Source organism: Monodon monoceros, unplaced genomic scaffold (assembly GCF_005190385.1).
Source record: "Monodon monoceros isolate NGI ecotype Baffin Bay Population unplaced genomic scaffold, NGI_Narwhal_1 Contig4951_ctg1, whole genome shotgun sequence".
NCBI lineage: Eukaryota > Metazoa > Chordata > Mammalia > Artiodactyla > Monodontidae > Monodon > Monodon monoceros.
The window spans coordinates 1-11,623 of NW_021700809.1; the positions used below are offsets into that span (position 1 = coordinate 1).

Consider the following 11,623-nt stretch of genomic DNA (forward strand, 5'->3'; position numbering starts at 1 on the left):
GTCTTGAGGAGACTAAAATTATCTCCAATTGTGCAGGTGAGAAAAGTGTCACTAAAGGCAGTTGTAGTTCAGCCAAGCCCTACGGCACAGAAGTAGGAATCTGGATATGTACGAATGGGAAAAAAGACATTTTAGGCATGGGAAACAGTTTAATGCTGAATGGATGAGAAATATGCATTAGACCTTTCTAAATCAACTGGCTTATTAACTCAGTAAATCAGATTTGGTCAGTCAAACTAGCTTTAGCTGATTACTTATCCAGGGCATAGCTGTTGAGAGTCATTTTTGTCATAGAACAGTAAATAAAATTGTTGAACTATAGCTTTAGGCTTGCTAAGTGATAATAGATTGCTCTAGCTGATGTTCAAGTGACTTACTTGGTACTATTCACGAAATTGGGGGTTAACAACTGCTTAAGACAACATAGAGGATTGATCTTAAATAGTACTTGAAGTAGTTACTGTGTAAAGTATCTGTTCAGTAGCTCATGGTAAATGGATGTTTATAATCCCCACTGGACAACCAACTGCTTTTCTGCAAATGGTAATGTGAATTGCTGTTGCATAAACTATAGTAATGACCACCTATCTAATTTGTTGTCCAAACCAGAAATCTTCTAACAATACTGGTCTCCTAATAAAAAGTAAGCATGAAGCTAACACACACTGGGTGTCTCCCGTGTGCCTGTGCATGCATCTATAGCTCACTGAACCCCCATAACAGCCCCCAAGAGAGGGACTCTGAGTGTCCCCATGCTGCTGGTGGAGAAACAGGCACAGGAAGGTTCAGTAGTCTATCTACCTAAGATAACACAGAGGGCGGGAGAGCCTGTTTTTAAACCATCTGCCTCCAATTCCAGGTGCCAGGAGCCAGATTCAGCCTACAGGCCTCTTCTGCTCATCTGGAGGTGAAACCATGTGTAAGGATTAGTCAAATCCTGTCTTCACTCCTCAAGGTAGCTTGAACACTTGCACGTCCTCCAAATAGCACGTAGCATAAGCAATAAGATGTTTGCCCCGGGTATTGTCCAGGAACTTGGAATCAGCTGTGTCTAGTTAGGCTGAGCTGGTTAAGACTGGAGAGGACCACCGATCTTCCACCTGGCCCAGTGCCTTTTGACCTCCTGCCATCAGAGGGCCGAAAACTACAGCCTGAGAATGTGCTGAGCCCCGTAGCCTAGTTACGCCAGCTCAGAACAATGATGGGCACACCTTTTCCCAATCACCTTTCCTCATGCTCCCCGTGCCTCATACTGCCCTGCTTCTTTTTTCTTTATCCCATAGATACCCCAAGCCCCTTGCCTTTGGGGAGGCGGATTTGAGAGCTATTGTCACGTCACTTCCTCGCTTGGCTGCCTTGTGAATAAACCTCCTCTTTGCTGCAAACCTCAGCATGTCAGTGTTTTGGCTTGCTGCGCCTCAGACAAAATGGTAGGGAGCAGTGGTAAAGGTCCCTTGCCTGTGAGGGAAGCTGGCTACTAGTAGTCACGTTGCAGATGTTTTCTCCTCCCGGGGGGGGCAGACGTCCTGCTCTTCCAGAAAGAAGGGAGAAAGGCAGGAGCTGGACCCTTGCTCTCAGGGTCACCGTCACCTAGGAGCTCGTTAGAAGCACAGAATCCAGGCCCCACCCAGAACTACTGAATTACAGCCTGCATTTAACAAGATCCACAAGAGAGGCATACCCATATTAAAGTTGGAGAGGCACCAAGCTGGAGTCCACGTAGCAGAGAAGCAGACAGGATTCTAGACCACGCAGAGTGTTAAAGGCCAACAGTTTGTTTTCTATTCTCAAAACAATGTTTTTGAGCCATGTTTATGAGCAATGTCCCAACTTGCTTCTAAGGTTTCTTGTGTGAAGAATGGATTGGAAGGAAACAAGATATATGGACACTAGTTAGGACCTCATTGCAACAGACAGGCAAGTTCAGTATTAGGACGTTGAGGAAGAGTTGACAGATTCAGAAGAAATTCAGGAGATAAACTGAAGCGGGCTTAATGGGGTATGAGACGGAGGAAAGGAAGGTCTTAGGGAATTTAAGGGTTTACTACACGTATGAGCAAAGCCTCAAAATTCATCATTTGAACGTACAGAGGTAGAGTTCTCAAAGGACACTGGTTAGGAAGCAACAGTACGCCCTTTATAATTCCAAGAGACAACACAGATCAACTGTCTCGATGGAAAACTCGGCGGTACCGGTGCGTTTTTTCACTCAAACTTAGTTCCGGTGCCTATTACTCACATTTTCTGTGCCTAAACAACACAGCTTGAGGAACTGAAGGGGATCCCATCCTGGTAATTAAGGAGGGTCCCCAACACTGACAGTCCCATCTTAAAAAGCAGTCCCGCTGCATTTTACCCAAGGAGCAATGGCCAGAGCCTCCCTTTTAAAACGATGGGGAGAAATCAGAACATCACACACTGTCCCTTTCAGCTACTATGAACTGAGCCGCGAGACGACCAGCACCCCCTAGCACAGCGCGGACGGGCCAGCGCACGGGGGCCACTGTGACAGGCGACAGCACAAGAGACGGAAGCCCAGGCCCAGGGGCTCCGAGCTCCACCGGCAACGCCCAGGGGCCAAGGCGTATTACCTTTCCGGGATGTGCTTTCCGCCCTTCCTCGTGGCCGACGAACTGGCTCATGTCACCCCCGCCAGGAGTGCCAAAGTCGCCAACCCGGCATCCCCGGTGCCAGCACAAGGCCACGAACCACAGGCGCCTAGGCACAAGCCCACGCAGCTCGCGGACCTCCTTCTACCGCGCATGCGCCACCGCGTGGCGTGTCGAGATGACTGTCATCACGCAGGCGGATTAACGCGCTTGATCGGTAAAGAGGATTCTGATGCCTGCAATTTCCCTCCTTAGCCGGAGGCTGGTAGCACACGTCCATTAGTTCGTGTGTGTACCCTTCAGCATTCCAATCATACGGGACATGGAAAGTTGTCCGACTCTCCCAGTTTCTTGTGTGGTTCTTTCAGATATTTCCCAAGTGCTTACATTCACACTTGTATCTTGTATGTAAGTATTTGTACGTAACAGGTATCCTGTAGCTTATAGAAGAGCAGCACACTATACACGTACTACATACATAGCCTACAATGTGTCTTGGATAGTGACGCTGTTATCTTTCTAAAATATAAACTTGGCTGGATTGCTCTGTCGCTTGAACATCTTCACTTAGCACAGAATACAGCCCAGGTTGTTAGCACAGCATTGAGAACTCTTTATAAACAAATATCAGTCTGTCTCTCCAACTGAATTATAAGTTCAAACTATGACTTACAAGGACCTACATCATCCACCTCCCTCCTTTGCCCTGCCAGCCTCCCCTGATCTCATTCTCTACTGCCCTGCCCTCACTCACTTTCCCCTGTCCAGCCACACTGGCTTCCTTACTATTCCTCAAACATGCCAAGCACAGGCGTGCCTCAGGGACTTTGCACCTACTATTCCTTCTGCTTCAGAACACACCCTCCCACCCCATCTCCACTCTCCCAGAACACACCCTCCCACCCCATCTCCACTCTCCCAGATATCCAATGGCTTGTTTCTCACCGCAAGGCTCTGCTCAATCGACATCTTAATAGAGGGGACTTCCCTGATCACCTACCACATTCCCTCACCTCTTCATCTTCTTTTGTTATTCTCCAAAGCATTTACCACCGCTTGACACTCCACATATTGACTTATTTATTCATCTCTCTCCCCCACTAGAATGGAAAGTACGTAAGGGCAAGAACTTTGTTCTCTTCCTACTTCCTAGAACAGTGCCTTCAACTTAGAAGGTGTTATACAAATATTTGCTGAAAATGAATGTATGACTTCTTTGCCCTTTCACACTACCCTCTAGTCACACCAGAGGCTGCCCCTCCAGAGCACAAGTTCAAGCCCTGGGCCTTTTGTACCTGTCCCCAATACCTGGGCTGTCCTTTCCTCATTCCGGCAAAATCCTCTTCCCCCAAGCCCAGCTCAAACGCTGTCTCCTCGGTCAGGCCTTCCTCAATTTCTCCTCTATATTCCTGCTGCACTTGATTCTTTTATCATAATTAACCCACTTACACTCACTACATGTTTCTCTTCCTAGACAACTGTAAGTTGCTACTGAACAAAGACTTCTACTCACCTCCGTATCCCCGTGCCCTAACAACAAACCTATAAGGCTCTCGGTGTTTACTGAAACAATTCATTTTCTGAGTCTCTACCAATTCTAGGGAGTGCGTAGTATAGTCTCCTCCTCATTATCAGTGAGCCTGGCATCTGTGGGAGGGCCTTACAGCAGAGGAAGTCACCAATGGACCATAACTAAGGTCCTGAGACTGCAATGGCAGACAGCATGGTGAAGGTAGCCCACTGCATGCAGAAGACCCACAGAGGAGTCAGCATATGCAATGGACTACACTTGGTATAACATGTGAACAATCAAGGTTTACAAACGTGTTCTCATGCACTTGTAAGGATCTTCTAGTCCACGCGGAACAGACAGAACACACACAAAGGAGCCTGGAGGAAGTGAGTAGGCCGGCAGCTGCGCCCTAACGTCTTAAGAGGTAACATTTCTGTGACTACAGTTTAAACACATCAGATAATTTGCCTCCTTTCTAGACACCCTGGTTATCACAGGACAGGCCAAGCCTCTCAAGTTTTAAAGCTAAAGTACACGGAAGATCTGTGAATAGGGCTGAAGATATTTAAGAGCTAGTACCTGCATTAAGCAACCAGGTTATAGAATGAAAATTTATCTTGAAATTCCAGTCTCTCCCTCTCTCTCTCGCCTCCTATCCCCTATCTTCCCACCTCCATCTCTATTCCCTCTCCCCTACTCCCTGTTTTATGTATATACGTGCATCATTTTATATATACACGGAATATTTACTGTCTGTTAATAAAGTGCACACTCCTCAGGCTAAATTTAGAAAGAGGACAAAATGAACACTTTCACATGGGCGTCAGTGGTGTTCCAAAGACAAAAGATTCCTCAGTCTTAAAACATGGCAAACACCATGTTCCTTCTGATAGTTAGATGCTAGAAAAAGGCAAGTGGATCCTTAAAATTCACACGCTATTAAGACCTACTATCAACAGAGTAGATCTTAAAGCGGAAACAAGAAAACACCAGCCTTTTAAGTTCTTCCTGTCTGAAGATAAGAGTAAGAGGTGGTAGTGTTCTTCCTCACTTGCACCCGAAGGGTAAAAGCAGCAAAAATATCTTAAACACATATATGATGAGGAAGCCACTCTACCTGGTCCACTCCGCTTTGTTTTGCTTCTAGGGATCTGTCTCACTCTGAACCTTTGCTTTTTGTTTTCTCTTTTGTGTACGCTAAGAACCTGAGAGTCTAAACCTTTTCTTCCACCTCTCAACCAATAAACAGGACAAAAGAACATTTTTATGTTTTCATGTATTTTCCATTCAAATTTTTAAAAAAGAGATAAGTAAGCTAGCTCAGTTCATATTTCTCACAAAGATCACTTTCCAAACTAAACTAAATTGTTTGTGACCATAAACAGGAAAAACACCGTACTCTATTAGCACCGTCTGACATTTCCACCTTAATGTTACCAAACACAACTTGACACTAATGTCAGAACTATTAAAAATGTTAAAAATCCCCAACCCCACTCAAAATGCATACCAAAGTTCAGGTAAAGGAAAAACAAAAACAAACACAAAAGCAACTCACCGTTATCTTTATGTTCTTTCAGAAACCCATTAACAGCACACTGGAATTTAAAACTAGTGTCGTCATCTGACACCTGATGCCCAATTGTACACATTTTTAAATAAGGAAGAGTTTCTGGTAAGTCCTACAAGGCAAAACCATGAAAATATGTATTATTTCCTTTGTAGGGAAAGAATAAAAAATTAATTAGAGAAGGCAGAATATAAACCAGGAGAGTACATTAAACTTTGTATGTCAGTCATTCTGATGAGAGCCATTTTTTCCAAAGCTGCTTTAACCAGTAATTATCACTTGATTTTCATTAAAACTGCAGAACGGACAGTTACCAGGCATGCAAAAGGAAAAGCAAATCTATGTGAATGAATGCACATGTAACTCAAAATGATATAAACAGTTCTACCTACATTTATGTTCTATCTTACATTTCAAGGGCCATAAAGCGGCTGTGATTTAAGGAGAGTAGTAGAATAGAGTCAGAAGAACTTGGATTCGAATTAGGAAACAGAGGCAATTTCAGGCATTGTTGAGAACTGGTATTCTTGAGGTGGGAGAAAGTAGACTATCAATAGAAGACAGAAAAGGATAAGTGAAAATTCTCTAGTTCTGAATTTAAATGGAAAGTAGCAGGAGGAACCTATGACATATTTTAAAAATATTAAAAACAAACGTACATATTTCCTAGCTCTGACCACTGAAAAAGTCTAGAAACAACTGATGTCATGTCAAAAGGACTCAGGAGTCACCGAGAAGCTCCAACTGGCCAAAGATAGGGCCTCAGTTAGAATAATAACTGTAACGGAGTCCACGGTGATAGGAATAAATAAAATTTTACAAAACTGGTCAACACTGGAGGATATTTGTGAATCAACTCATTATTTTGAAAACTGTTAAATAAAAGAAGAGAATCATGCCTCTACAACTGAGCAACCAAACAGCTGATGAGGGGAATCTTCTCCTCGTACAAATATACCCAGCTAATAAGTGAAAAAAGGAACAACAGAATTCACCATTCTTTGAAGCCTCAACTGAATTAATGGATGTAGGCATGAATCATCAGTGACTGCTAATACCACAGAAAGACACAACTATATACGTCTCCATGGAAGAACACATCATCACCCATGAAACTGTCTTGCCAAAACAAAACATGCAAGCTTCATTCAGATCAACTACCGATTTACAGGAAATAAAAGGACTGAAGAATATGTTACCAACACATGGAATGTAATCATCGGCATCTAGATGGGACAAATTACCTGGTTTCTTTAAAAACAAAATTCAAGGAGGAAAAAAAAAGTGAGAGAGACATGGAGGGAGAACCTATAGATTAAACAAGACTTCAGAGACCTAACAATCCACGGCAAAGTGTGGACCTTATTTGGATCTAATTCAAAATTCTTATAGACAATTTTTTATGACGTTTAGGAGACAACTGCAAATTTGAGCACTCCCTGGGTATTTAATATTAAAAAATGATATTAAGGAATAAAAGTCCTATATTTTAAATGCACGTACCAAAAACGTACAGGTGTAATTTACATGTTGTCTCGGAGCTGCTTCAAGATAATACGGAATGGAGTGAAACAGGTGGGGGTATAGATAAAACATGACAGCCATCAGTTGGTAAATAAGAAAGCTGGATGAGTTCATGGGTATACAAGGAACACTCACAGTAGTTTTATACTTTTGTATATGCTTAAAATTTGTGATAATTGTTTAAAAACAAGACGACACTGTAGAAAACAGTTTGGCACTTTCTCACAGGTTAAGCGTAGAGCTTAGTATTTGGCAGTAGGCTATGATCCAACAACTCTGCTACTACCTACGCTGCACATCTAACAGAACTGAAAGCAGGGATTTGAACAAATATCTGTACACCAATGATCATAGCAGCATGATTCACAATACCTACAAGGTGGAAAACAACCAAGTGTCAATCAACCGTTGAATAACAAACTATGGTCTATATACACACAATGGGATTTTCTAAGCCAAAAAAGAAATGGCATTTCGTTACGTGCTATAACATGGATGAACCTTGAAAACACGATGTTTAGTGCAATAAGCCAGACACAGAAGGACAAATACTGCAGATTCCACTTACACGAGGTACCTAGAATAGGCCAATTCACAGAGACAGAAAATAGAATAGAGGTTACCAAGGGTTGGTGGGAGGGAAAATGGGGTTGTTACTGTTTGATGGTTACAGAGTTTTTGTTGAGGACGATGAAAAAGTTTTGGTTCTAGACAGCGGTGATGGTTACACAACACTGTGACTGTACTTAATGCCACTGAACTGCATATTTATAAACGGTTAAAAGAAATATGATTTCTCTATATTTTACCACAATAAAAAAAAAAGCAATAACAGAGCTGAAATTTCAATTCTTCCTTTTCCGAGAGTCAGTTTCATCGTCTGGAAAATTAGTAATTGTAGTTGTCTATCCTCTGAGCTTAGTGCAGGGTAAGCACTCAGTAGGAGATATCAGTACTACTTCCACTTCAAGAGCAAAGGATTGCTGTGAAGATTAACTAAGTCAATGGATATGAAAGAACTTTCTAAATGGCAAACTGCTCTACAAATATTAAAAGACATTAGGTGTTACTGTCTCCCAAGGCCATGGAACAGGTCAGAAGGAGGATAATTCTTTTGCACTGGAATGTCCTACATGGGCCAAGAGAATAGATGGGTTTCTGTACTATATCAGAAGGCATCAGGAAAAGGAAGCATAAAACTTAGAGAACAATTGTCTTTTACACTGATGCTTAAACATGCTCAGGCAACTGCTTAACATAAGTGCTAAAGACATAATGGACATACCTTTCTTTCTTTTTAGGATACTACTGTAACTGCTAAAAGTTTACTTCATTTTCAAAATGTAGAACATGGAAGCTTATAGAACTTCTTAAGCATATCTAGAGCCTACTGCCAAATACTATAGTTCAATTCATATCTTTCATCTCATTTTGAAACAGCAATTACAAATGTGTATTTAAGGAAACCACTAGCTTCCCTTTTTGAACCCATGAGAGAAGGCCAGGACTCACCTTAGCATAAGATGATAACTACTGAACTACTATGAATTATTACAGTATCAGAAAGAAGGTCATTTTCAATTACGCCTTCCATTTACCTCTGGCTTGTAAGAGCGGCGAGTATTTGCTAAGTCAATAATCAGCCCAAGTTCTTCATTCTGTCCTTGGATTTTGTTAAGAGATCCAAGGGGGAGAAACGTTCTTCTGGAGCAAGATTCTTTTCAAAACTCTGTCAGAAAGAATAAAATGAGGAAGAACATATGTTTAAAATCCTTTACTATATTATCCATTTATTCAAACCCTGGGATGCTAACATATGAGATTCAAAGTAAAGTTTCCTCCTCTGTAGCTTACAAGCGATATTACAATCCTTTCTTCCAGAGAGATTAGACGGAAGAAAATAAGCTCACTTCTATATAGTTATTTCTATGTTTGTTTATTTCATGTTGGTCTCCTAACCTGACTCGAAACTCCCAGAAGGCAGGGACCACATCAATTTTGCCTACCACTGTATTGCCAGCTCCAAGCGGAGTGCCTGAAAATAGACACAGAAATAAATACTTCTTGAATATCTACATATAGGAAGGATGGCTTTCACTGCTAAATATTCTTTCATGTATTTGGCTTATACATGTACCCTGTTCCACTGATCTCTTTGGTTATTCAAGTGTCAGCAACACACACTTTTTTTCTTAATTAGTAGACTAGTTTTAGAGCAGTTTGAGATTCACAGCAAAACTGAGCAAAATGTACACAGTTCCCACTTATACCCTCTCTCCTTCATCCCACACAGCCTTCCCCATTACCAACATGCCATACCAGTGTGCTTCATTTGTTAGAATTCATGAACCAACACTGACACATCGTTATCAATCAAAGTCCACAGTTTATTGCATTCATGGTACAAGTAACCGACTATTTCTTTATTTCTAGTGTAGTCATCCCCAAACATTTACATACTGAGATACATATTACTTTCTTATAAATTACTTTATTCTTTATTTATAGTTAGGGCATTGCATTGGTTTTTTTTTGTTTTTTAATTAAGTACAAAAGTTGGTTGTATTTGTCTATGAATCCCATTTCTGGATAGTAAAAGAGGTATTAAAAAGTATTTGCTATAAAACGGGAAAATGGAGTACGACGGGGTTGAGAGCCAGGGCTCTATATGGTGAATTCAGATTTCTGGAAGAATATGGTATTAACTTTTGCTCACCTTTTTTAAAGGAACTTTGAAAGCAATGAAACGAGTCCCAGGCATCCGCTGTTCAACTGGGAGATAGTCTTTCCACCTGTTAATATATTTTTTGTTAGGCAAATTTTATGTTAGGCTGTCTCCCTGCACAGGATGAATGCGCCTTGAAAATGGAAATCATATCCCTCTACATCGGCTCCCAGGTGGTCCCAGCGTCCCGACCCCGACCCCGGCCGCGCGCGACACACTTTCCACAAACTGACACACACGGAGCCCGCGCGACGGCCGGGTCGCGCGGGCTTCCCCGCCGGGTCGCCTGGAGGCCGGTCCCCCGCAAGCCGAACGCACGAAAGGGCGCCCCAAAGGCGCCGGCCCAAGGCGCCCGCTGCGCTTTCCCTTTGGAAGGTGGGCTGCGGGGCCCAAGCGTAAACCCTGAGACAAGGAACACGCGCACCACGCCGCCACGGGGGACGACAGGCCGGGCGCCCACCTAGCCGGACACCCTGCATTTCTGGAATCACCGGACGCCTGTGTAAATTTCCGTCTGGCCTGTCATTTTCCAAAGGCCACTCAAGATCAGGGGACAGAACGCCTCCTCTCCAAGTGTCCTGCCAGCCCACCCACTCAAGATCAGAGGGACAAAATGCCTAACTAAAACAAAACAAAAGAGAAACACAAAAAAACTGGAGAGAGGGAGGAAAGGGTGCCCTGAAAAATAAAAACAAATTTTAAAAACTAAGTACGTTGACAGAGCTAAGAATAAACTACCAGGAAAAAGAAACCCTACGTGTCAGATCCTAAAGTACAGAAGGGCAAGCCCGCCGGCAGTCCAGGCCCGGGGGGACCGGGGTCCCCAGCCCTGCAGAGCCAACCGCAGACCGGCTCGGGCGCCCCTCGGAAGCGCGGGGTCCCCGCGGCCGAGTCGGCGCCCCCGGCCGGCGCCGGCTCCCCTCTGCCCACCCTGCGCGCGGGGGCTGGAAACTGCCGCGGAGAACCACGGCGGGGCGGGAAGGGGGGCTCCAAAGAGGGTCTGGCGACTCGAGTCGCTCCGTTTCTCGGTGGGCTCAGCGCGCGCCGTGGGGGAAGAGGAGCGGGGGTCCGGGAGGAGGGGACGGGCGGCACTTACGTAGACCGGCAGCGGCCACGGGGAGACGGCGGGCTCGGTCCCCAAGAGCGACTCCAGCCTCAGCTCCAGCTTCTCCCCCATGTCTTCGCGCGCGGGCCCCGCACCGCGCTAGTCTGGCGGTTGGGGGAGGGGCGCGGCGCCACCGCCGGGGGCGGGGCAGACGGGCAGGCGGGAGGCTGAGGGGAGGGGGCCTGGCCTGGGCCCCAGCTGCCGCCGCCACACTATCGTCCGGCCCCCGGCTCCCTCTTTGTGCTCACAGGCCCGGGGCCTCCAGCGCTGCTGCGAACTCGGGCCGGCGTGAGGCGACCACAATGAGCCGGGGGCCGGGCTGAAACACTCCCGGCGCGCGCGGCCCGCCCCGTGGACTCGCACGCTCTCACGCACGCACGCTCCCACGCACGCACGCATGTACGCACGCACGTACGCACGTCATCGGCTGCCCCTGGCCACACCCACCGGCCCGAAGTGGGGACCCGGCCCAACCTCTCAGGGCCAGTGGTGGCGAGTTCGACTCCCGAACTCGACGTACCGTGACACAACCCCTCCCCCCCAATAATAAGACTATAATTCCTATTAAATATGACAG

At 45.0% G+C, this 11,623-nt stretch overlaps 1 long non-coding RNA gene across 1 annotated transcript; it reads right to left on the reverse strand.

Moving 5' to 3' along the window:
- Positions 1–4,472: 4,472 nt before the first annotated feature.
- Positions 4,473–11,402, reverse strand: LOC114889584. The gene is made up of 4 exons (XR_003792059.1): positions 11,038–11,402; positions 9,933–10,008; positions 8,815–8,945; positions 4,473–5,804 (listed from the first exon to the last, which is right to left on the reverse strand). It is a non-coding gene; the product is annotated as an uncharacterized LOC114889584 (long non-coding RNA).
- Positions 11,403–11,623: the final 221 nt, after the last annotated feature.